The 27,533-nt window shown below is 43.5% G+C and overlaps 1 protein-coding gene across 6 annotated transcripts in view; it reads right to left on the bottom strand.

Annotated features, from left to right (window-relative positions):
* The window catches only part of GLRA2 (glycine receptor alpha 2), a 163,177-nt gene that overhangs the window by 128,394 nt on the left and 7,250 nt on the right, over window positions 1-27,533 (bottom strand). The gene's annotated exons all lie outside the window — the stretch shown is intronic.

Below are 27,533 nucleotides of genomic sequence, written 5' to 3' on the forward strand. Positions count from 1 at the left end.
GGAATGCAATAAAAATGTTGCAATATACAGTGAAGCAAAAGCACAGATCCATCGACATCTGTACAGACTGGTACAGATGTGGATGAAACTAAGTAGAAAAGTGAGATTTCACAGTCAAAGTCATGTGCATGTCCATCAAAGAAACAATATCACCACAACTACTTTGGTTAGATTGGTTTTGTGAGAAAATATTTTTACTTTTTTCATGTAAGGATTTATGAAAACTGTTCGATTGACAACATTAGACACAAAAGTTCTTTGTTAATCCACCAAACCAGAACAACACAGGCAGCAGCATTGTAATCTTCCCACATTGCCCCACACCTCAGCCCAGCGATGAAGAGACCATCTCTGGCAGTTCAGTCATCATGCCTATTCCATTCAGTCCTTGGCCTTTCTGCTGAGACTTCCAACAAGGGTAACTATTAATGTAGACTCCTGTCCATTAAAAACAGGATTCAGACAACCAACCCTTTTCACATCAGACACCAAGATGCCTCTTAAGCATAACAATGTTTGGTCACTACCAATCTTGACTAGGCACAGCTTTTGGTAGATAACAACACTATTTCCTCTGTTCCCCACTCCAACCTTCCCCATTATTTAGGAATCACTGAAGTGCATAAACATGAAGGGAGCCTAAATGATACTTAATTTTTAACTACTTGCTCTTTAGCTATGATGTAACAAAGAGGTGGTTTTAAATGAATTCCTAATCAATCAGATTGGACTAAGGCTAGATGATTTAATTCAGGCAGTGGCAGAGTTCACATATGCAGTTAATATTACATACTTTTTTTCTATTTTCCCATTACCAATTTTTTAATCTTAAAATTTTCCTGATATTTAAAAATTCTGTATTTCACATTTGCATTTTTATGAAAGGCATAGAATATTTGTAAAAGTAAAAAGTAACATTCCTTTGGGGTGTTTAAAAGTGCATTTCAGTGGAGTCCAGCAATCTTAGTTTTATTAACAAAAGGGTTTTGTGCAAATTTCTCTTTTGTCTTGGAACAAATACCAGCCTAAAAGCTACTGCAAATGAAGTGCTGCATTGTTCTCTTTTTCCTCAGTCAGAGGTGTAGTTTTTAACAGCATTTCCTTTTCTTCCCTTCTCCCAGGTTTCAGTCTAGTAAACCCAACATTTTGCTCATTTCATATCTTCTCACTCAAGGCATTCATTCCAGCTGCGGAATTTTGGCCAACAATTTCTGTATATCTAAATATTGCCAATGCATCCACTCTCCTTTTCTGCACATTCACCTTGCTATCCTGAAATAATTCCAATTTATTAATGAGGCATGAATTTGTTGTTCCTTATTTGCATTTATTTATAAATCCATCATATGATTTATAATAGGTACTTTACAGATAAAAAAGGCATTTGCCAAATAAACTTACACTCTATGTAACAACATTCATAATGTGGGATAGGGGGCTGCACCTGCAGAGAGCCCCAGTGAAGTTAGTCTGTTTGCACATTGTAAATGGGGGCCTAGTTAAATAATGTCTAGGGAAAGAATAGGAGATGCATGTAATAAAAAAGAAAAATGACTCCGTGGTCCAGTTTGGCACACATCTTAATTCCCTCTATTTTTTTTCTTTTGAAGATTTTTCTTTTGTTGGTTTTGTTAGTAGTTCACATAGGGTGTGGGGATAATCGTTTGTTAGCCTTAAAGGGGAAGTGTGGCTTTAAGGAAAGAGTGTTCACAACACTTTTAATTTTAAAAAGTTTCATACACTTGTATCCCTTCTTGAAGATTATCTCATCGAATAGTGCATTTGGCATTACAGTGGCAAAAACTCTTCAACTGCACTTGAGGTTTCAGAGCCTGTTCCAAACCCATAAGGGTCTGTTCCAAAACCCACAAGCTTTCACCTGATTTGACTAATCAAATCCCTACCTCTAAAAACCAAGCAAAACTGGATGTTAAATCAAGTCCTCTGTTTTGATATGCATCTAATCCTTTCATTAAGTATTATTACATTATTTTTGGCTACTTTTTAGTCTTCTAGAATAGGATAAACCATGGCTGAGTATGCAACCATACTCCAGGGTTTTGACGTTCTACTGACTGGATTACCTATACATTTTGGATCCATATAAGAGCTAGGTATTATTATGATTATTTAAAATAAAAAAAAAATCTTCATCCCGGTTTCCAAATGGAGTTAGTCCCAAAAAAGGATAGCTGAAGTGTGAATCCATCAGAAAGAGGGCAACTGCTTGTCTGCCAGATAGCTAGGGTTTCATAGTATTTACGATCCCATCATCTCCCCAGCAGGCCTGAGCCTACTGCCAGCTATCCAGACTTCCTAGTGTGCATCTTTCTAAAAGAGGCCCGGTCCTTTAAAGTGCAGCACACCTCCTGTAACTACTTAGTACCTTACAGAATATTTTCCTGAATTGAGCCCTCAGTATCCTAGAGATAATTCTCCAGAGTTGGCTGAGACATGCTTTTTTGACAGTTCCCATATTTATGATATGTAGTTGTGGACTTTCCTCTCTATGAGTAGCGTGTAAGCCTCTCCCTGCCAGCTGCTAGAGGGGGGTCTGTACACTCCATCACACAGGAGTACTGCTGAATTGAATTAAGTGTGCATAGAATTGTCTGCTGAGGCTTTTCCAGTTGTTAACTCTGTTTTTGTCAGTGGCCTTTGATGCACATTCTCTGGTGCTGGTGTCTTATGTTGAATGCCTCATTTACTAGATATGGTCATTTCTAGATTTATCTTTTCTCCTTGCCCTTGAGAGTTTTTTTCACCTTCATCCAAACTCTGTACTCTCTAGTATTCAGTCTGCACATGGTGACTTTTTTCTTCACGTGAATCAGATTCTCTATGGGCTGGTCCACACTAACTAGCTGGTCCCCCACTTCGAACTAAGGTACACAACTTCAGCTACGTGAACAACGTAGCTGAAGTCGAAATATCTTAGTTCAACTTACCGCGGGTCCAGATGCAGCAGGCAGGCTCCCCTGTCGACTCTGCATACTCCTCTCGCGGATCAGGAGTACCGGCGTCGACGGCGAGCACATCCGGGATCGATCCCAGAAGATCGATTGCTTACCGCCGGACCCGGAGGTAAGTATAGACGTACCCTTCAACTACAATGTCAATGGTGTTGTCATTATATGAGAGGTATAAAACAATTCCCAGGTGTCTGACAATTTTCCTTGGACATTTATTTGGGCAAAGGGATATATAAGGAAAGAATAATTATTGAAAATCAAAGAATGGGATACAGGCACAACACATGAACTGGGGGGTGGGGGGAGTGGAAAGATGTGTAAGCACAATCAGAGATAGAGAAGGAAAAACACTTCTTTTCACATACACAGAAAATGAATGTGAAAATCCTAACAGGCTGAGTGAAGAATGACAAGCATATTCAGGGCCTACCCTTGAGATCACAACTCATTGTAAATTCTCTCCTTAGGCCTAGAGTCTCCCTCGAACTATGTGCTCCCACAGGGAAGTAAGAACACCGCTAATTGCCCAGTGTGGGATTCCCACATCTTGGGTCTGGGCATACAGGAATAAGAGAGTGCTAAGCACCCATTATTACCCCCACCTGGAGCAGGTGGGCAGCGAATGGATGGGGAATGAGCAGAGCCTTGACTCCAGTCACCAATATGCCAGTAAGCACAGCTGAGCTGGCCTGGGAACTCTGCAGTTTGCAGGTGATAGAGGACAGCAGCAAATTACTTCCTCCACCTCCCAAAGCAAGGGAGAAGTAAGGAGGTAACTGTGCTGCAGAAAGGTGCCAGTTTTGAGGTGCAGGGCCTTCCTGAAGTGATGCAATTTACACACCATTTGCTCAGGGATATACCTAAAGGCATAATCTAGCCCTATACCAGACAAACTCACATTGAAATCAGTGAGTTTGCCTAAGGACCAGGTGAAAAACTGAGAGCCAGTTGTAGCTGGCCTTTATGGAGGTGTACAGGAGAAGAGTGGAGAAATCAAGGAGCCTTCCTCCTACGTTGCATGGTCCATGTAAGTTGCAGTGCCTATGCTCAGAAGAATGCAGGCTCTGCTTACTATCTGCACTCCACAGGGGTCTAATGCTCCCTAGCAGGGGTGAGGAGAAAGTCTGGCCATCGCACCACCTCTTCGCCCTACCAGCCTGCAGGAGCGAGACTGTTGAAACTAGAAGAGGAACCAGGAAAACATATATTGATTTTAGCTGCCATGAGCTTTGGACAAATACAACTTTTTCTTCCATCTAAACAGAGACACCTAGCTAGAGTGTTAACTGTGAGGAAAGAGGGAGCAACACATCACTCACAAGAGGCAAGAAGTAGGGGGACCAAATGCACATGTGGTCTCCTGAATGCTTACTTATAAATGTGACATTTCTCACCAAAGAGTAATGTACTTTGTTTACTCTGATGTCGTTTTGGAGTGCATCATGCTGTTTCCCTAAGCATGACAGTGCCTAATAAAAATAGAAATCCCTTTCCTTTAGGGCCTATTTAGAAACATTCTCCATAGTGCAATATATTGTAACCATTAATAGCCTTAAATCTCTTTTGTTCTTCATTGATGACAATTTCAGCCATTAAGCACCAAAAAAAGGACAAAGATCTCAGGGACCTCTGAAATGCAGTAATTGCATGGTATTTTACGAGGATCCAATTTACTGGAACAAACAAATAGACCCAAAATTATTATTCTGCTTGATCAAGCTAAAGCCAATATCATCTTTAAGTGCCTTCCTCTTTACAATAGCTTAGTTAACTGAACACGTTGTGTCTAGTATCATCTGACTATGACAACGCACAATTCTGGGTACCTGCTGTAGTACTGAGATGATGGAATTGCATTTTGTGGAACTGACATACGTGTATCAGCAATAGAATAAACTTATTCTGCCTAGCCCAGGGGTAGGAAAACTATGGCCCGCAGGCCAAATCTGGCCTGTGAGCCGTTTTCAGCCGGCCCGCAAGCTGCACCACACAGCTCAGTCCCGTTCCGGCGCTCCGGACGGGGCGCTGAGTCGGGTCCACACCACGTGGCTCCCGGAAGCTGCGGCATGGCCCCGCTCCAGCTTCTACGTGCTCCAGTGGGAGCTGCAGTGGCAGTGTCTGCAGAAGGGGGGGCCACGCCTCCGCATAGGAGCCAGAGCAGGGCCATGCTGCTGCTTCGGGGGGCTGCTTAAGGTAAGCGCCCCTGAGCCTCTCCCCATGCCCCAACCCCCTGCCCCAGCCCTGATCCCCCTCCCGCTCTCCAAACCCCTCGATCCCAGCCTGGAGCACCCTCCTGCACCCCCAACTCCTCATCCACAGCCCCACCCAGAGCTCACATCCCCTCCCGCACTCCAACCCCAGTTTTGTGAGCATTCATGGCCCTCCATACCATTTCTATTCCCCGATGTGGCCCTCGGGCCAAAAGGTTTGCCCACCCTGACCTAGCCTGATTCCACCTGATCCTTTCATAGGTGCACAGTGGGGGCAAATGTGCAAGGAGCAGAAGGCCAGGCAGAAATGCAGCTCCTGAGCACAGGAAGTGTTTCATCCTCTATTCCCCTGATGGTGCACAGCACCCCAAAGTGGGCACAGAGAGGTGGACATAGGATCTGGGCTCTAACTCTCTCCATGTCCATGGGGCACCAGTTCATGGGGCAGGGCCTACAGGAAGCACGCTGGGTGCAAAGCTCTGATACATGAGTAGGGCCCTACCAAACTCACGGCCATGAAAAATGCCTCACAGACCATGTGTCATAACTATAAAGGGAAGGGTAACAACCCTTCTGTATACAATACTATAAAATCCCTCCTGGCCAGAGACTCCAAAATCCTTTTCCCTGTAAAGGGTTAAGACGCTCAGGTAACCTGGCTGACACCTGACCCAAAGGCCCAATAAGGGGACAAGGTACTTTCAAATCTTCAGAGTAGGAGGAGGCTTTTGTTTTTGCTCTTTGGTTTGGTGTTGTTCATTCTTGGGACTAAGAGGGATTGGACATCAATCCATGTTCTCCAAATGTTTCTGAACAAGTCTCTCATTTTTCAACTTGTAAGTAATAGCCAGGCAAGGCATATTAGTTTATCTTTGTTTTCTCAACTTGTGAATGTTCCTTTTGCTAGAGGGTTTATCCCTGTTTTGCTGTAACTTTGAAACTAAGGCTAGAGGGGGTTCCTCTGGGCTCTTTGAATCTGATTACCCTGTAAAGTTATTTCCCATCCTGATTTTACAGAGATGATTTTTACCTTTTCTTTTTAATAAAATCCTTCTTTTAAGAACCTGACTGATTTTTCCATTGTCCAAAAACCCAGGGGTTTGGGTCTTTGATCACTTTGTAACCAATTGGTTAGGATATTATTCTCAAGCCTCCCCAGGAAAGGGGGTGTAAGGGCTTGGGGGGATATTTTGGGGGAAGAGGAACTCCAAGTGGTCCTTTCCCTGTTTCTTGTTAAATCCCTTGGTGGTGGCAAAGTACCAGGTTTTAACCTAAGCTGGTAGAAATAAGATTAGGGGGCTTTCATGCGGGTCCCCACATCTGTACCCTAGAGTTCAGAGTGGGGAAGGAACCCTGACACCATGAAATCAGATCTCCCCCATGAAATCTAGCTATTGGAGGGAAGAGGGTGGGGCAGGGCTGGGAGTGCCCCAGTCAGGGGCTCCTACTGGGCACCAGGCTCCAGTTGCTAACCCCGGCGGGGCTGAGGAGGGATGGGACTTCCTCTTCCTCTGTATGTCCACTTTTTGGGGGGAGATCAGAGCTGCCTCTGGGTACCTCCCCTGGCTGCAGGAAACTCCACGGCTGCCCTGCCTTCAGAGTGAGGGGACTTCTGTGCTGCTGTGGAGTTTCCTGCAGCTGGGGGAGGTACCTAGAGGTGGGTCTGATCTCCCCCCTGAAAGTGACCATGCAGGGGAAGAGGAAGTACCATCCCTCCCCATCCCAGCCAGAACTAGCAGCTAGGAGCCCCCAGATGGGGCACTCCCAACAGCATGCGAGAGATCAGACCCCCTCTGGGAACCTCCCCTGGCTGCAGGAAGCTCTGAAGGCAGCACGGAAGTGAGAGTGGCAATCCCATGACCCCGACCCCGACAACAGCTTTGTGACCCCCACGACTCCCTTTTGGGATGGAACCCCTACAGCTACACCATGAAATTTTAGATGTAAACATCTGAAACCGTGAAATTGACCAATTTTAAAATCCCATGACTCTGAAATTGACCAAAATGGACTGTGAATTTGGTAGGACCCTTTACGTGAGAGACATCCTATGCCTACATGCCAGGAGTCAGAACACCTCCTACTGCTTTCTCTGTGCCACTGCTGCTCCATGCTGCTCCCAACAAAGGGGTTTATGGAAATTACTCATCTCACCCTTTACTGGCACTGTGTTAATACAGAGCCTGAATCTGTCACCTGAATCTGTCATCTGTCACTCTGAGCAATGCCTTGCTCTGCAAGAAGTTCTGCTGAAATCAATAAGTGTAGTAGAATCAGGCCCTTCTGACTCTGAGTGTGTTTTATGTGCTGTGTAGAAAATGTATCCTTATGCCTGGAAAAAAAATCTGTTTTGACATTATGGTGCGCTGGCAGCTTACTGCTTTATCAGTATGGCCCTTTTTCCATCTGCTGTGATTTTTTAAAGTTTTTGCCAATTCTCTCTATTTTTTAACTTCACAGCTCAAAGGTAGGGTTGATGTGTTCCTAGTAGGAGTGTTCATCATCTGAGAAATTATGTCAGGTGTTTATCCTACAGAACTGAGGGAAAACAGGGTTGGTAGCTCGAATGGAAGTCTGGCTTATTGTCAGAGCTGAATCCTGGTTCAGCAGTTGATTGTATGTGAATTGTACTTGTTAGGACCCAGGGATGGCAAACTGGTTCAGAAGCTGGATGGTTGGATCAGTGTGCTTTGGGATTGTTTGGGGGAAGGATTTGGCAAATGGAAAGTCGGGCTGCTAGATGCTTTGGGTTGCATGGTGTTGGTTTGAGTGGCTTGGTGTGATACTACTGTTGTTTTATATATTGGCCTTGTACTGAATGCATGCACTCCATCAGCGTGTGAGTCCAGTTCCCGCTAAACTCAATGGGGGACTTTCCAATGACTTCACCTGGAGCTGGATCACACCCACTGTGATCATTACAGCCAATCAGATAAGCAGGGTAAATGTAGGATAAAACATTCATGACTTCCTCGGCACGTTTGCCTTTTTTCCCCATGACAATCCATAAATTTTGACATGCTGCACCACAATTTAGGTATGTCCTTATTTATCTGAGTGGCATTTCGATTTTACTGACATTGCAATTTGTAGATCCTGTGCCTAATATCCTTCGCCTGTGCAGATGAACAATAAAAAATTGCACGCACACACACACACACACACACACACACACACACACACACACAAAATCAATCAATTAATCTAAATAAACATAATGGGCAACAGTAACAGAACTCTTTTCCTCACACAGAGGATTAACATGCGTCCTGCCTTTGACTGACCTCAGGAAAAAACCCGAGCAAATATACAGCCTTGCAACATATACCCTCAATGTCAATGGACTCAGACTGTCAGACCAAAGAGATGCAAGTTCCAGAATTAAAGGTTCTTCACCAAGAATGTCCTGTCCTCCCACCAAAGACAGAGGCATGACAGATCAAGGTGATTACAGAATGAGTCACAGAAAGAAAGCATTTCCTCTCGAGTAGCTACTACCAGAGCTATCTGCATATTGACATACACTGAGGTCAAACACTACACATTCAGCAATACAGTTTTGAAGTGTTGCATAGGGTTTTGGCTGAGTATCTCCTGTTGAATTTAATGAGCCATGTAGGTAAAATCCCAGCAAAGTTTTGAGGAAAGAAAATCTCAGTTAAGTCCAATTTTTATGTGCATTAAAGAGCTCCTGAAAGTTGCTGGATTAACATCCCTGAAGAGTGATGATCTCTGTCCATAGGACAGGAACCAGAGGAGCGGGGTAAGTTTCCTCACACCACACAAGAGCCTCAGCTCTGCACTAGGGGGACCACCTCTTGGAATTATAGGAGAGTACATTCACCATGCCTATTAATTTCTGTCCCTTTCTGATGAGATTCCCAATAGAAATGCATGTAAGAGCCAATTATGGGGTTACTGTACTGAGATCATTTCGCTTATGGCTTGTCTACACAGAAAGTTACTTTGCAGCAAACCAACGTATGAATCTACCGCACAGCAACTTGTCACGCAATAACATCCCCTGCGATCAGTGCTGCGAAAGTCCTGCAGCTCAGCTTAGTATACTAGGCTTTGAAGCAGTAGTACGCTAAGAACTTTCACTGCACTGTAGCAGTGATCACATGGGACGTTACTGTGCAGCAAACAGTAACCTGACATGTAGACAAGCCCTTAGGCTGTCTAACATTGAGTCTTTGCTTAGCAGCTCTGCCCCCAGACCAGTGATCTAGAGGTGAAGGCACTATATGCAATTGCCAATCTCCTGAACTATCCAGTCTCCTTATTTTCATAATATACAGTTACACGCATAAATTTCTGTGCATGAAAATAGACTATGGGTAAAAATTTTAAAAGCATCTAGCTGTTTTAGGAGCCTAAGTCCCTTTGACTTGCAATAGGAGTTAGATTCTTAGATGCCTAACTCACTTTTGAAAACTTTGTCTTACACCTTTAATTCTTCCTATATATTTCAACCCAAAAATACCTTGTGAGTCCTCTTCTTTCATGCCCTTCCATTCCAATTTAATTGACCCACTCCACTGCAAGCCATTTAGCTCCGCAAATCCATCTTCATTACTCCATTGTAACAGAGCAATTGCTACCACTTATTTCTTCCTCTTGGGAATTTGAATTGATTGTCTTTATTATTGATTGGTGTGTGAAGACCCAGGAGTATTCTTCTTGTCTGGTCTCTAGAGAGTGCTCATTGGAACCAGAGAATGGGAAGGTAGCAGCTTTTCAGGCATGAGAGCTGACAGCTCCAGGACTATCAGTGTGAGCAGATTGCAAAGGCAGTTGTTTCCCAATAGTCTGTGAAAACAGCCAGTTGCTTTGCATTAATGGCTCTGTGCTGTTGATCAACATGTAAAGTGCATAATCTGTGCCAAGGCATGAGTGTGAGCCTCAGCACCCTACACACTACTGCAATGCCATTTGTACACAATATGCCTTGTAAGGGATCGTTTGAAATAACACACTGGTCAATAATATCCTAGGGAAATGTATATGACAATGCTGGGGGTGGCTTTATGGATACTCATGGATATTATCTTTTAAAGTCTGTGACTAAAAGATGTTTAAACCAGGCATGTCAGGAGTTGATAAACAGGTTTTCTCCAGACAAAGGAAAGAGTCCAACACCTCAAACCAGGTGTGGCCAAATTCAATGGACTATTCATTTGTATCAAGAGTTGCAGGAAGAGAACATTTATATTGTAAAATTGCATCAGGGAGCATGAGCTGGAGCCGGTTCGCACCAGTTCGCAAGAACCGGTTGCTAAAATTAGACACCGGTGGAGAACCAGCTGTTAAAGGGCCAAGCGGGTGGGCAAACAACTCAGGTCCCCCACCTGAGCTCCCAGGAGTCCCAGCTAGGACCTCCCCTGGCCCCTCCCCCGCTCCCCCTGTCCCCCAGAGCTGCAGCGTGCCAAGCCGCTGGTAGCTCAGCTCCCCAGACTTGCCGCTTTGAGCAGCTGCCAGCAAAGTAAGGGGGGGGGGGCTGCGAGCTCCAGGGCCGCCCGGGGGGGGGGCAAGTGGGGCAATTTGGGGCAATTTCTCCCAGGCCTCGCAGGGGCCCCCACGAGAATCTGAGGCTCTCCCCTGGCTCAGAGCCGCAAGGTAAGGCTGTGGCGGGGCTACAAGCTGTGGCCGACAGGTGGGTGCTCAGGCCCCGCTAGAGCCACGCCGCTGCAGCACTGTCCAGGGCCTCTCCTGGACGCCATGCTCTGACGCTCTGGGAGGGGGGGAGGCGGGGGTAAGTGGCATTGTAAGAGGCCAGGATGGATAAGGAGCAGGGAATCTTGGGGATGGGGGGGGTTGGAGGGGGCAGAGGCTCTGGGGGGTGGTGGTCAGGGGACAGGGAGCAGGGCGAGTTGGGTAGGAGGTGGGGTCCTGGGGGGCAGTTAGGGTGGGAGTGGTCAAGGGACAAGGAGTGGGGGGGGTTATGGGTTGCAGGTTCTGAGGGGGGCAGTCGGAGGCAGGACATGGAGGGTTAGGCTGTTTTGGGAGACAGGTGGGGCTTGTACTCACCGGGTGGTTCCCTACTGGGTCTTCCGCGGCACTTTGGTGGCGGGTCCTTCACTCGCTCCGGCATTGAAGGACCCGCTGCTGCCGTGCCGCTGAAGACCCGGTGGGGAACTGGTTCCTAAGATTTTGGCAGCTCATCACTGAAAAGCATCACATGGGAGCACCCCAGGGACACCTTAATCAAGATGGGGTCAGCCCCTGAGAGGAGGCAGGAGACTGAACCCCAGGGGATCAATTTAATCCTCAAAACATGGGCAGACTTTGAGATATAAGGACACACTGAAAGACTAAGTTATCCTTCACCTGAGGAGACAAGGAAAACCAGCACCTTGGACTCTTTGAGGACTCTAAGAGTTAGCAGCTATTTCTGGGAAAGGAAGAGTGGTGAGGAAACTACCTTGAACAAAGACTGTAGCTTGTTGAGTTAGGTCTGTCACATTAGAAAGTGTATCTTCACTTTTACTTGTTTGTGACCATTTCTAGCTTTATTCCTTCTACTTGCTATCACTTAACCTATGACCATCTGTTAATAAATGTGTTTTATGTTTACTATAAACCACCTCAGCACTGTGTTTGAAGGAGAGGATGTGCTTCCACTCGATAAGTTAATAAGCTATAATTTACTGATTCTATAAAAGAGCAGCAAACTTAATATTGTCTGTGAATGTACAGAGATAAGTGCTGTGCAGTGCAAAGAGACATCTCTGAGGAGCTCGGGGGCTGGAGTTCACACCGATTATTACCGCTAGACAACGTTAAGACTGGTAGAGTCTCAAGAAGTTTGCCAGTAAGGAAAACAGACTGGTGTGTCAGGGAGCTGACACAGTCTAATCTCCAGCAAAATTCACTCTTGCTGAGGCAGAGGGGTAACACAGTAGCTCACAGCTTTGAGTGTCCCCAGAAGCATGTTACAATGAGAAATTCCTTAATATGGTCAAATAAAAAATCATGAAATTTGCATTCCAGCATGGGATCAGCCAAACGCCTCCCATGCACCATTATTTTAAATATTTTTTTATGAATGCTCATCCAAACTACCACATAGTAGAATCAGGTGATAAACAAAAGATGCATTGTGAAAGAAAGGTAGGTGTTTGTGTGTGTGGATTAATGTGAAAAAAGATTCATATTGAAATTCTCACCAATCCAGTCTACAATTCAATTTTCAGTCATAATGCACTGCTCCATTGTTCTGTTCTGTGTACTCCCCCACTTAATGTAGAATCATAGCGATGTGGGACTGGAAGGGACCTTGAGAAGTCATCTGGACTGAGCCAGGACCAAGTAAACCTAGACAATCCCGGACAGGTGTGTGTCCAACCGGTTCTTAAAAACCTTCAATGACAAACGTCACCTGTTGCAAGCAGAGCAAGACAATGTTCTCCTGTGTCTTACATATGACACTCCTGTTAATACACCCCAGAATGAAAATAACCTTTTCCACAATTGCATCATGTTGCTGACGCATATTCAACTTCTGCTCCACTATAACGCCCACATTCTTCTCAGCAATACTACCTCGTAGCCAGTTATTCCCCATTTTGTAGTTGCATTTGATTTTTTCCATTCCAAGCGAAATACTTCACACATGCATTTTTATTGAATTTCATCTTGTTGATTTGAGACCAATCTCCAAATTCTCAAGGCCATTTTCAATTCTAATCCATTCCTCCAAAGTGCTTGTAATTCCTCCCAGTTTGGTGTCATCCATACATTTTATAAGTATACTCCACAAGTATCCAAATCATTAATGAAAATATTGAATAGTACCAGACCCAGGACTGACTCCTGTGACTCCCTCTGGATTCATCCTCCCAGTTTGACAGCAAACCACTGATAACTATTCTTTGAGAATGGTCTTTCAACCAGTTGTGCATCCACCTTATAGGAATTTCATCTAGAAATATTTCCCTAGTTTGTTCATGAGAATATGTTGTGGGATTGTGTCAAAAGCCTTACTAAAATAAAAATATATCACTACTGCTTCCCCTCTTCACTAAGCCAATAACCCTGTCAAAAGGAAATTAGGTTGGTTTGGCATGATTTATTCTTCACAAATCCATGCTGGCTCTTCCTGATTATCCTCTAGATGCTTACAAATTGATTGCTTAATAATTTGTTCCAGTATCTTTCCAGACATCTAATATAGACTGACTGCTTTGTAATTTCCCAAGTCTCCTTTGTTCTCCCTTTTTAAAGATAGGTACTCCAGTCCTCTAGGACCTCACCCGTCCTCCACAAGTTCTCAAAAATAATTACTATCAGTTCCGAGATTGCTTCAGCTAGTTCCTTAAGTACCCTAAGATGAATTTCATCAGGACCTGCCGACTTGAATACATCTAATTTATCTAAATATTCTTCAACCAATTCTGTCTCTATTTTGGTTTGCATTTCTTCCTCCTTGTTGTTAATATTAATTGTGTTGAGTATCTGTCACCATTAACCTTTTTAGTAAAAACTGAAGCAAAAGAGGCATTAAACACCTCAGCCTTCTTGATCTCATCTGTTATTGGCTCTCCTTCCCCTCTAAGTAGAGGAGCTACACTTTCCTTCAGTTTTCCCTTCATCCTAATGTATTTATAGAACAATTTCGTATTGCTTTTTACATCCCCTTTGTGTATGTTATTTTGTGCCTTAGCCTTCCTGATTTCATCCTACATGCTTGTACTATTCTTTTGTCCTACTTCTTCGGAATTTGTCCATATTTTCACTTTTCATAGGATTTGTTTTTGCTTTTCAGGTCATTAAAGAGTTCCTGATGGAGCCATTGTGACGTTACACTCCATATTCTTTATGGAAATATACTTATGATATGGATATGGCATAACTGAGATATACTTTACGCAAGATGGCTCATGTGAGGTATCATTGAAAAGGTTATGATCTACTGAATGTGTTTATCCAATTTGTATGCCTGTATCATTTTTGTATCTGAAGCTAGGAATATTGACCATGTATCTGTATTTCAAATGTGCTACTTTGGGTGACACCCACAACTAGCCCTTCAGGTACAACAATGGAAAAGCCAGACAGAGCTGATGGCCCATCAGTAAAGACAATGGACTGTAAAAGAGCTTAGTCTTCCTGTGGATGCTCCAGACAGCCTGCAAGTAATGACTGCTATGACCTTGCAAAGACATGTGACTGGGTCACCTGGTACTGGACCTCCCGCCCCCCCTTGGAATGCCAGTGTGTTCCACTGGAAGACAAAGGGTTCCTGCCATACACAAGAGCTATATAAGGCAGGGGAGTGACATCATTGAGGTTCTCCTCTGTCTCCCCTCGCAATCAGACACCTGGAAACAAGAACTGAACTTGGGGGAAAAGAGTTGAGCCCAGCCTGGAAGGGTGTCTAGCCTGTGAGGAATAATCCCTGAAGTTTCAAGCTGCAGGGCAGTGCAACTGGCTTCCAAGAATCTCTGTAATCTGCCTGAGACAACATTTAGGGTGAGAAATTACTATTTGTAGCCAATTTCTTTAGTGAATCAAGCTTAGTTTGTTAGCTTTGTTTTTTTGTTTGTTTGTTTTTTGTTGTTTTTTTGTTTAGTAATCTGCTTTGTTCTGTTTTCTATCCCTTAAAATCTGCCTTTTATAGTGAATAAATGTATTTTGTTTTATTAAACCCAGTTTGTGCCATTTCTAATGGGGGCAGGGGCAAGAAGGTGTGCACATCTCTCTTCACATTGAGGAAAAGGGTGAATTTTTATGAGCTTGCACTGTGCAGATTATTCTATACATCACAAGACACTATACCTTTGGGTCTGCACTCCAAGGGAGATGGGCACTTGAGTGCTGGGGCAAGTCCCTTAAGCTGAGTCTTCCCAGAGCTGTTCTCAGTGTTTGTGTCTTTCTGCAGCTGGGTTTGGCCCTGCCTGTGTGTGCTAGAGGATGTTTAAGAGCCTGGCTCAGCAAGACAATGTAAAGGGGATCCAGGCTGGCAGAGCAGGCAGACTCAGCGGTATCTCAATACATCAGGTGGTACCTTAAAGGGGGACAACCCATCACAGCCCTATTCCTATTTTTCTTTCACATTGCAATAGTTGGCAGTTGTGCCTTTAATATTTTCCCTTGAGAAACTGTCAGCTCTCCCAAACTCCTTTATTCCTTATATTTTCTACCCATTGGCCTTTACCTACCAATTCTCTGAGTTTCTTAAAGTCTGCTTTTTGAAGTCTGATGTTCTTATTCTGCTGCTCCCTTTCCTTTCTTTCATTGGAATAATGAAATCTATTCTTTCATGATCACCTTCACCCATATACATTTTCACAAACCATATGATGTCTTATTTCTGAATTCCTTAATTTCACACCCAAATCCTCCCACTTCCTCCCTTCTCTAAGGCCTGATCCTTTACCTAAGAAGTGAATTAGAGCTTTGGAGTTCAGTGAATACAGGATCAAGACCTGTATTGATCAATAATTCCACTATTCTCCCTATTACCCATGTGCCAAACTCAGAAACAGTTTTGACTCTTTCCCTTTCTGCTTGGGTCCTGTTCCTTCACATTGTTTCCAAAGACTGCCAGCTTTTCACTTAATTTCTTCATAATTCACCTTACCTTGTCACCTCTACCATTAGAACAGTTCTCTACATTTTGAACACCTCCGTTACTGCAAGCTCCTTCTCTTTAACCTTCTTGTATTGCCACAAGTTCCCTTTGCAATCCATGCAGAATGCTGCTCTGAAAATAAATTTCCCCTTCCTTCTCAGCTCATATCACTCCCTATATAAATGTCTTCATTAGCTACCTATTAACTTATGTATTATTCTCAAGCTACTGGCCTCACCTCTATGACCCTGTATAACTCTGCTCTCATTTCATCCTACTCTCTTTAAATTGTTCCTAAACTCTACCACAGCCTTCTACATTAGTGCTCACTTGTATCCGTCTTCACTCACCTTTATACTTTCCTTCTGTGCTACCTCTTAGGCATGCAACAGTTTCCCATTCCCTATGCACCAAACAACCACTCTCTCTTCACTCAGATTCCTTCTTTAAACACACTTCAGTGATTCATTTCACCAATAAATTGTCATTGTCACCAATTCTTCCTGTATATTAAGTGTAAAGAAATGGCACCATCTTGTAAACTGGGCTAACCGGTGCATTTTATATCTGTGCTAGATTACCTGCTTTACTGAAATTATGTCTTCTGGGAGAGGGTGCTCATTAGAGGCTACAAGGAACTTCAGTGAGGCTTCACATGGGCACAGAGGTTCTAGATTTTCTGCATTTTGAACATTCTAGATTATACAACCCTTATTCATGTTGAATAGCATTTTACTGTACAAGTAGCCCCATGAAGCAATGGAGCTTCATGCAGAACAAGCTAATTAATGTAAGAGTGGCAGAAATTAATCTAAATTAATTATATTTGCAGTGATTTATAAAAGAATATTTAGCTTTTCATCTGTAGAAAAAATGAATTAACATTCTGCTTTGAACATACAAAATAAGCACACACACACTTTAAAAGCGTGGGCAAAACTATAGTTCCAAGGGGGGATGTATCATGAAAGGTGCAAAATTCTCCTTCACAGCTATTTCTATGTGGCTATAGCTTGTCCATTCAATCTGATCAAACTTTTTAAAAGGTTTGTTTTGAGACAGGAAGTTAACATTTGAGCACAGGGTAAATATGCTGAGGGGTTTAACTTTTTCCCCAGAAAAACACCTCAGAGTAGCCTGATCTTATAAGCTACTGTCATTTGGAAATGAAAATTGCAGCTCAATTCCCATGATATGAAGTCCCTGCGAGCCATGGACCCTCCACACTTTCAGTTTGTTATGAGCGTGTGTGCATTTATGTGCGAACAGGAGCAGCAAATCAGGGCAGTTTTGCAAGGGAGTTCTCCAGGCTAAGGAGGAGACTACATGACCCTGGGGGTGAGTTTGTTGTCTGCTAGTGTGCTTGTTTGCTTGCCCTGTGCCTGCTTCATTGAAGTTTGTCATATGCTCTGTTTAGGGGAGGGGGGAGGAACTGTGTGCTGAGCCTTGCGACCTCCTAGGTCTTGACTTAAGACTCCCTTCTGCTTGTTTGTCAACCTTTGTTATAAAAGAGTAAACCTCCTTAACTGAGATTGGGTGTGGCAGCCCATGCTTCTAGCTGGGGGGCAGCAGCAGACCCTGGTGATGGGGATTTCAATTATCCCCATATTGACATGTCACCTCGGGATGGGATACGGAGATGGTTTCTAGACACCATAAATGACTCCTTGGAGCAGCTAGTCCTGGAACCAACAAGGGGAGAGGAAATTCTTGATTTAGTCCTAAGTAGAGCACAGGATCTGGTTCAAAAGGAGAATATAGCTGAACCACTTGGCAATAGCAACCATAATATAATTAAATTTAACACCCCTGTAGGGAGGAAAATACCAAAGAAACCCACACAGTAGGATTTAACTTAGAAAAGGGGAACTACACAAAACCAAGGAGGCTTTTAAATGGAAATTAAAAGGAACAGTCACAAGAATGAAATGCCTGAAAACTGCATGAAAACTTTTAAAAAACAGAATAATAGAGACTCATATTATATGTATATCCCAAATAAAAAAACAGTAAGAGGACCCCCAAAAATGCCACCATGCCTAACAGAGTAAAAGAGGCAGTTAAAGACAAAAAGACATCTTTTAAAAACTGGAAGTCAAATCCTACTGAGAAAAATAGAAAGGAACATAAACTCTGGCAACTTTAGTGTAAAAGTGTAATTAGAAAGGCTGAAAAAGAATTTGAAGAGCAACTAACAAAAGACACAAACTAACAGCAACATTTTAAAGTATATCAGAAGCAGGAAACCTGCAAAACTGTCAGAGGGGCCACTGAATGACCAAGATGCTAAAGGAGCACTCAAGGAAAATAAGGCCATTGTGGAGAAGCTAAATGAATTCCTTGCATCAGATTTCACTGAAGAGGATGTGAGGGAGATTCCCACACCTGAGCTTTTCTTTTTCGATGACAAATCTCAGGAACTGTCCCAGACTGAGGTGTCAGTAGATGAGCTTTTTGGACAAATTGATAAATTAAATAGTAATAAGTCACCAGGACCAGATGGTATTCACCCAAGTGGTCTGAAGGAACTCAAATATGAAATTACAGAACTATTAACTGTGGTATGTAACCTCTCTCTTAAAACAGCCTCTGTACAGGTGTACAGGATGACTGGTGAATAGCTAATATGACACTGATTTTTAAAAAAGGATCCTGGCTTTTACAGGCCAGCAAGCCTATCTTCAGTACCAGGCAAATTGATTGAAACTATAGTAAAGAACAGAATTATCAGACACATAGATGAACACAATATGTTGGCAAAGAGTTAACATGCTGTTTGTATAGGGAAATCATGCCTCACCAATCTATTAGAATTCTTTGAGGGCATCAACAAACATGACAACAAGGGTGATCCAGTGGATATATTTTGTACTTGAACTTTCAGAAAGACTTTGACAAGATTTCTCACCAAATCTCTTAAGCAAAGTAGGCAGTCATGGGATAAGAGGGAAGGCCCTCTCATAAATCAGTAACTGGTTAAAAGACAGGAATCAAAGGGTAGAAATAAATGGTCTGTTTTCAGATAAGAGAGAAGTAAATAGCAGAGTCCCCCAAGAATCTGTATTGGGATCAGTGCTGTTCAACATATTCATAAATGATTTGAGAAAAGACATACACAATGAGGTGGCAAAAGTTTGCAGATGATACAAAATTAGTCAAGACAGTTAAGTGCAAAGCTGACTGCGAAGAGTTAACAAAGGAATCTCACATTTTCTCACAAGAAAATGGCAGATGAAATTCAATTTTGATAAATGCAAAATGATGCACATTGGAAAATGTAATCCCAATGTGGCGGGGCGAGTGCCCCACCCCCAGGTGAGAGGGGGCAGGAGTAGGCCAGAGCACCTGCGCAGGCCGACAGCCAATCAGGGAAGGGCTTACTGAGAGCCAGTCAGGGCCGACATTAGAGCCAGCCAATCAGGGCTAGGCTAAACCCTATATAAAGGCTGCACCGGAGAGCAGCAGGCAGTCTGTCCCAGACCTTTGACAGGGGAAAGTCTGTTTCCAGAGCTGGGAGACTAGCACCAGGGACAGCACAGTGCTGGCCAGGCTCGGGGAGCAGAAGAGAACTCTAGCCTGTAGCCTGCCAGGCTGCAGGCCCTGAAGGGAAGGGCCTAGCGAGTGCAAGGGGCCATAGGGGAAGTGGCCCAGGGAACTGGACAGATGAAGGGAGAGAAGGAGGACAGCAAGGCTGCTGCCAGAGGGTCCCTGGGCCAGGACCCAGAGCAGAGGGTGGGCCTGGATCCCCATCTTTCCCCCTTGCAGTACACCCAGCCATCGGCCATGGGGAGCGGCCATCTCAGACTATGTCAGATCCCTGATAGGAGGGATTAGACTTTGGGGATGTGGTTGGACATGGTGGCTGGGGCATTGAAAGACTGCTAATCACCCTGCCTCCAGAAGGGGGTGTGGATGGACAAAGAGGTACTGCCGGAGGGCAGTGGTCCGGAAGAGGACGCCGCGAGCTGGGGAGTGACGTGGGCTCAGACACCAACCAAGGGCAAGATAATGGGTGGGACACCACCAGGAGAGGTCGCTCCACTGGACTGAGCTAATTCTCGGAGACAACCAGCAGGAGGCATTGTGGTGGTGAGTCCCAACACTGTCACACCCAACTATACATACAAAATGATAGGGTCTAAATTAGCTATTACCACTCAAGAAAGAGATCTTGGAGTCATCAATGGATATTAGCCATGAATGCAACCCCATGGTCTCTGGGTGTCCCTACACCTCAGACTGCCAGAAGATGGGACTGGATGACAGGGGATGGATCATTGATAAATGTGGAGATTACGTACTGTCACTGGAGGTTTGTAACTATGGTTTGTAACCTGTCCTTTAAATCAGCTTCTGTACCCAATGACTGGAAGATAGCTAATGTAAAGCCAATATTTAAAAAGGGCTCTAGAGGTGATCCTGGTAATTACAGAGCAGTAAGTTTAACATCAGTACTGGACAAATTAGTTGAAACAATAGTAAAGAATAAAATTGTCAGACACATAGAAGAACATAAATTGTTGGGCAAAAGTCAACATGGTTTCTGTAAAGGGAAATCATGTCTTACTAATCTATTACAGTTCTTTGAAGGGGTCAACAAACATGTGGACAAGGGGATCGAGTGGACATAGCGTATTTAGATTTCCTTTGACAAGGTCCCTCACCAAAGGCTCTTACATACATTAAGTTGTCATGAGATAAGAGGGAAGATCCTTTCATGGATTGAGAACTGGTTAAAAGACAGGGAACAAAGGGTAGGAATAAATGGTAAATTTTCAGAATGGAACGGGGTAACTAGTGGTGTTCCCCAAGGGTCAGTCCTAGGACCAATCTTATTCACTTATTCATAAATGATCTGGAGAAAGGGGTAAACAGTGAGGTGGCAAAGTTTGCAGATGATACTAAACTGCTCAAGGTAGTTAAGACCAAAGTAGACTGTGAAGAACTTCAAAAAGATCTCCCAAACTAACTGATTGGGCAACAAAATGGCAAATGAAATTTAATGTGGATAAACGTAAAGCAATGCACATTGGAAAAAATAACCCCAACTATACATACAATATGATGGCGGCTAATTTAGCTACAACTAATCAGGAAATAGATCTTGGAGTCATCGTGGATAATTCTCTGAAGATGTCCATGCAGTGTGCAGCGGTAGACAAAAAAGCAAACAGGATGTTAGGAATCATTCAAAAAGGGATAGAAAATAAGACAGAGAATATTTTAATGCCTTTATATAAATCCATGGTACCCCCATATCTTGAATATTGTGTACAGATGTGGTCTCCCCATCTCAAAAAAGATATACTGGCATTAAAAAAGGTTCAGAGAAGGGCAACTAAAATGATTAGGGGTTTGGAATGGGTCCCATATGAGGAGAGATTAAAGAGGCTAGGACTTTTCTGCTTGGAAAAGAGGAGACTAAGGGGATATGATAGCGGTACATAAAATCATGAGTGGTGTGGAGAAAGTGAATAAGGAAGTTATTTACTTGTTCCCATAATATAAGAACGAGGGGCCACCAAATGAAATTAATGGACAGCAGGTTTAAAACAAATAAAAGGAAGTTCTTCTTTACACAGCACACAATCCACTTGTGGAACTCCTTGCCTGAGGAGGTTGTGAAGGCTAGGACTATAACAGGGTTTAAAAGAGAACTAGATAAATTCATGGAGGTTAAGTCCATTAATTGCTATTAGCCAGGATGGGTAAGTAATGGTGTCCCTAGCCTCTGTTTGTCAGAGGGTGGAGATAGATGGCAGGAGAGAGATCACTTAGGTTCTTTGATATGTGTAAGTCCCTATGCGTACTCCACACATGGGGTACGCATGCTCACCATGTGCCCAACTTCATAAATTCTTCAAAGTAGTGTCCATTGGCCCGCACATACACAGTAGTTCTCCTTGTGCGCCCAGCCAAGAGTATAAGAGGCAGTGCAGGTCGATGCCTCTCTAGTTCCTCTTTTTACCACAAATCCAATAGGATCTGAAGCAGAGGGGTGGAAGGAGGGTAGTGGAATACAGATAGGGACAACACATCTTGAAGAACCTCCAGTTACCGTAAGTAACCTCCATTTCTTTTTCAAGTGATGGTCCCTATGTGTCTTTCTCACATAGGTGATTGGCAAGGCGTGTCAGACTGAAGGTGGATGCGAGGAAATTGATAGCAAAAATTCTTGCAATACTGCTAATCCCACTGCTACTAAGGCATGAACTAGGGTATCGTGTGTCACAAACATGTGGACAGAACTCCAGGTGGCCACTCTGCAGATGTCCTGCAGCAGAACGTTTGATAGGGATGCCATGGAGGCAGCTTGCACTCGTCTAGAATGAGCTGTGACAGCTCCAGGGAGAGGAAGTTTTGCTACCTTTTAGCACTGTAAAATGCTTCCCAAAACCCACTTAGAAATCCTCGGGGAGGATATGGCTTGTCCACACGATCTCGCTGCTATGGCGATTAAAAAGTCTCAGTGATTTCCTAAGGGCTTTGGTTCTTTGCAGGTAGAACACCAGGGCATGCCGAACATCAAGGGAGTGAAGTCTGTTATCTTCAGAGGAAGAATGGGGTTTCAGACAAAAATACAGATAAGTGTATTATTTGATACAGAACTCAGAAACAATCTCAGGGAGAAATTTGGAGTGTAGTTGGACAGAAAACTTTTCTTTGTGAAACACTGTATAAGGAGGATCCGCCATGGTAGCTCTGAGCTCACTGATCCCCCTGTACAAAGTGACAGCCACTAAGAATGCCACATTCTTCATGGCACACGTTGCCAGGGGTTCGAAAGGCAGACCTATGAGTGTCAACTGGACAAGGTTAAAGTCCCATTGAGATGTAGGTTTAAGCTCTGGTGGGAAGGTCCTGATGAGATCTTTCATAAATCATATTGTAGCAGGGTGAGTAAAGATGGAACATCTTTCCACCAGAGGGAGGAAGGCACTAATCACTACTATGTTTACTCACAGCTAACTAATAGAAAGACCTGAAGTCTTCAGGGACAGAAGATAGTCTAGGATAACCAGGATGCTTCAGGTATCCATAGAACGTTGGTGGAGTTGTGCCCAGGCCAAAAAGCATCTCCATTTGGCCAGATAGTAGGTTCTAAAAGAATCCTTTCTACTTTGATTGAGGATCTTCTGAATGGGGGCCACACATGAGCATTCTATTTCTGACTCCATCCAAACACCAGGCCATGAGGTGGAATGAGCTCAGATTAGGATGTTTGATTTTCCCCCCCATCCTGGGTTAGGAGATCTGGGAATGGGCAGATTCTGACTGGTGAGTGGGAAGACGTTGGAAGTTCCATGAACCAGAACTGTCTGAGCCAGTAGGGAGCTAAAAGAATGATGTTGGCTCTGTCAGACGTATCTTCCCCAGGACTTGTGGAAGTAGGGGAATGGAAGGAAAGGCATATCTGAGGATGTTCACCCAAGACAGCATACAAACATTGCCCTTGGAGTTGTAACCCATGCCTCCTCTGGAACAACATAAGCACTTTATGTTCATTTGGGATGAAAAGAGATCTAATAGTTGAATAACTTACTGTGCAAATATACTGGGGGGTGGGGAGGTGTCTCCCTGGTGCGGATGGGAGAGGGCCTCATAGGTTTCTCCATCAGGTGCTTTCATAGGTTAAGCTCCAGGGCTTCCTGAGTTCTGGGTGGGAAGGAGCAACAGATACTGCACTTTGTAGAGATATGCACCTCACCCACACAGTACAGGCACCACTGATGTTCATTACTAATGGAGAAGGAGAAAGGGCAGAAGATGCAATTCTTGAATCCCAGGACTCTGTGCATAGTCCTGGAGCCAGGGAGGGATTCCCCAACTGGGGGAAAATAAATACTTTAAATACTAACTACTAAGCCAAGATATATTACTAGTTACAAATGTTTTATTTCTTTACAAGTTATACAACAGAGTGAAGGAGGACACCATTCCAACTCAGGCCATGCAATGGTAAGAAGGAACAGGAGAGGCATCGACTCACACTGCCTCTTACATCCTTGGTTGGGAGCACAAGGAGAGCTACTGGGCATGTGTGGGCCAATGGACACTGCTTTGAAGAATTTCTGGATTCAGGCACCAGGTGCGCATGTGTACCCCATGTGTGGCATACACACAGGGACCAGCACTCGGAAGAATGTCCTGTTCTGTTCATTCCCTCTGAAGCATCTGGCACCAGCCACTATTGGAAGTCAGGATACTGGGATAGGTGAACCATTGATCTGACCCAGTATGGACATTCTTATGTTCTTGTGTATATGTAAGTTTATATATAAATATATAAACACATTATATATCTATACACATTAAATATATATATATGTCAATTGCATGTGTTTTCTAAGGCAATCGGAAAACATCAAGATGTTAGCTGGGTGTGTAATTCCAGTGCATCAACCTCCATTGCATGAAATATTTAAATCTATGCAGGATATTTAGCTATTTGATATCATCAAAATAAAACAATTTAAATAGAATTTTATCGGAAGATCACTGTCTCCTTCTTTGATATCAAAGATCTTGGGTTTTGCTTTGACATTTGTTTTTCATAAATTCCCTCTGTAGTTTAAGTGCAGCAGCAGACCAATATTCCATAGCAACAGTCAAATCCACTGATATCACTTAATTAAATCACTGATTCTGAATAAAGACAACACACCATAATGACAGTGATCACTTTCAGTCCATGGAACTCCTATTGGCTTCACTGGTATTGGAAGAGAACCCTAAATTAAAGAGTGATGGGCATGAAACATAAGCCCCCATCAGTGCCCTTGCAGACTATAGCAGGTATACAGGAATTTAAACAGAAATAGAAAAGAGGATGTTCCTTGCAAAGCTATGGTAAATATAGGTTTATCCATTAAAACAGAAGATGAGCGGTGCATGCCAACAGACTGGATTGCAGTCCCTTTACCGTGTTTCACACAAAGGATAAAACAATTATTTATTAATAGTTTGTCCTTATATACAGCCAAATTCTTCACTCAGATATGCACATGACTTCCTCAGAAATCAATTGGAAGTATTTCAGGGCAGAATATTGTTCATGGCATTTATCCCCATAGCGGTGTTCCCCCTAACGCTCACAGGCAATGGCAGCATATATGTAGGGAGGATGACTGCGTGGCCATGTCCCCAGACTGACAGATCGTTGGCCAGGGCCATCCACCTGATCTCAAAGGAGAAACCTGCCTATTTACAATGTGGATGCACTAGCAGGAGCGTAAGCTGCATCCTTTTGCTCCTTTGATGCACCCAATCAAGAGATCACAGGATTTTGCCATCTGTTAGATTTGTCCCTTATGGATCTTGAATGGTATGACAAATACCCAGTTTTTTAATACTCATTTTGTCTGGTCTTATGAGGGATGTTAGCTGCTAGCCATTGAAGTCTGGCCTTATGAAGGTTGTTAGCCATGCTCAAATATAGCTCTCCAGGTTCACAGCCAATGCTGCATGGTGAGGTTTTCAATTTTTATCTGTTATATTTTACAGGAGTTTTTAAAAAGGTATTTATTTTAAATTGGCATCTTTTGATCCATGTTGAGTCATTTGCATACAGTGCCTCTTCTTAGCACATCAAGAAATGACATTGTCATGTGTCAACTGTGGCTCCATTCATTCCCCTTCCCTTGTCACATAATGCTTCTCTTCCTCTTGTTACATGCTAATTTATTTCAGGTACTTGCAGTAGACAAACAAGCAATGGATTCAAACATAAGGGAAAATTTGACACTTGATGCCAAGGAGTTAAAGTGCATAAACAGCATTTCCTGTAACAGTTGTGAGGCTAATTTTTAGTCAATGTTTATTATTCCAATTTAAACCCACTGACTAAGCATGAAAATGACATGGCAGAATTATAATAGCAAGCTACTCTTTCACAACTACAGCCATTACTCGCCCAAACTTCCTCTCTCTTCACAAGACTTCAGTGAGTTTCACGTGCGCTCTTGCCCCAGAAACAACAGCTTTGGGGCAAGATACCGCACAATATATTGCAATAGCAGCACTACACTACCTGGTGGAAAAGGAAAGTGCACTGCTGCTGGACCCCTAAATGTAAGTGCACACAAAAAATGGAAAGATTCTTTAACAAATCATGACTTAAAGGAAAACAGCTAGATGTAACTATAGGTCTAAACACGAATTTTAACAGCATCACTGTAACCAACACTGTTAACCTCTTCTATGCCACAATAGAGTGTACCCTCAGAAACAATGGGGCCAAATCCTCCCCACCCCATGCCACACACAGATATCACCACCCCCTGCCCCATTCCACTTGCTTAATGCTGCCCCACAGCTCAAAGCAGGCAGATAATCATCTTAGTCAACCAGATGGGGAGGCCCCTGGTATAACTGGATCTAGACCGTCACTCTCTCCTGCAGAGGCATGTGCAGGATTGGTCCCTGGATTAGTGAATTAACACACAGGGCTGGATTTTTCAGGGAAGCTGAGAAGGGTTGTGAGAGAGTGACTCTGAATCACTGATAGAGCCTGGTGCTTTGTTAATCCTCATGATTCTTTAAGGAATTAAGCCGAGGAGAGTGCAGTAAAGCTGAAGGGAGATGGTGCTTGTGGGCTGGTGAGAACATTATGCTCAACAGCCATCATGAGCCATTGGCTGTGAGAAAAATAGATTCACCAAAGCTCATGCAGGGAGATGCCTGTTACTTCCCACTGCACCAGCTAATTCTCCTGTGCCCCAGAGGGGAACTGTTTTGTGAGGTCAGCATGTCAAAGAGGTCCTGTATTCTTACTGCCACCCTCCCTCAGAATTTCCACTTAGGTTTTAGATTACAGGCAGGATTACATGGAAAACTCATTGGCATAGACTACGGAAAAGATGTGTTAATACATCTTCAGGTCACCCAGACCACTTTCCCGTCTTGTCCAGCACTGCCCACTTGTTGGGCTGTCTTTGTCATCTATGTCCCCCACCCATCCCCCCCAGCAAAAGCCACTGGTTCCCTGCCTCTGAATTTATGTCAACACAGCCAGGCTGAATATGATGGTTAGTTCCTCACAGCTTCACCTACTCATATTTTCCTTTAGCTGCAACTATTAAGCGCACTGGAGCGAGCTGCTCCTGGCTGGCAATAGGAGTAATTGAAAATCCTAAAATAAATCTAAGACATTCACTGAATTGCATATAAGCACCTATGCCCACTGAACCAGATCCTGAACTTGTGTAAATCAGAATAGCTACTCTGAAATGAATGGAGATGTGTTATTTACACCAGCTGAGAATCTTACCTCCACTCCCTTTCATGCCCATTGTCCTGCCTCACCTGTGGTCTTTTCAGTGTGGACGTAAAGAATTGCCCACATTGGTGAGGGCTGTGTTCATTTTTTCCTATTTTGTTAAACCTCAGTGTACAGGTACTGAGCAACCAGTGGAGATGAAATCCTTGCCCCATTGAAGACAATGAGAGTTTGGCCATTGACTTTGACAGGGCCAGGATTTCACCCAGCACAATACTGAGATTTTGGTTGGCTCTTCATGCTGCTTTCAGCAGTGCTCAGCAGCCTGTGGTATTGAACGATAGTGAGAATCCAGTGCAAGCTTCTGCTGAAAGACTGTCAGATGTGTTCATTCCTACTTCATTTGGTGTGAAGGACAGATTATTATAGCTGGAAAATAGTTTTTCATATTGATTTGCTGTAGTGTGTTTACATTTTAAATTTGTTTTTAGACTATACAGTTGTAACAAATGGAAACTAAAAAATGATTAAAATAACTTTAAAGATCAACAAATGCA

Source organism: Malaclemys terrapin, chromosome 1 (genome assembly GCF_027887155.1).
Source record: "Malaclemys terrapin pileata isolate rMalTer1 chromosome 1, rMalTer1.hap1, whole genome shotgun sequence".
Lineage (NCBI taxonomy): Eukaryota > Metazoa > Chordata > Testudines > Emydidae > Malaclemys > Malaclemys terrapin.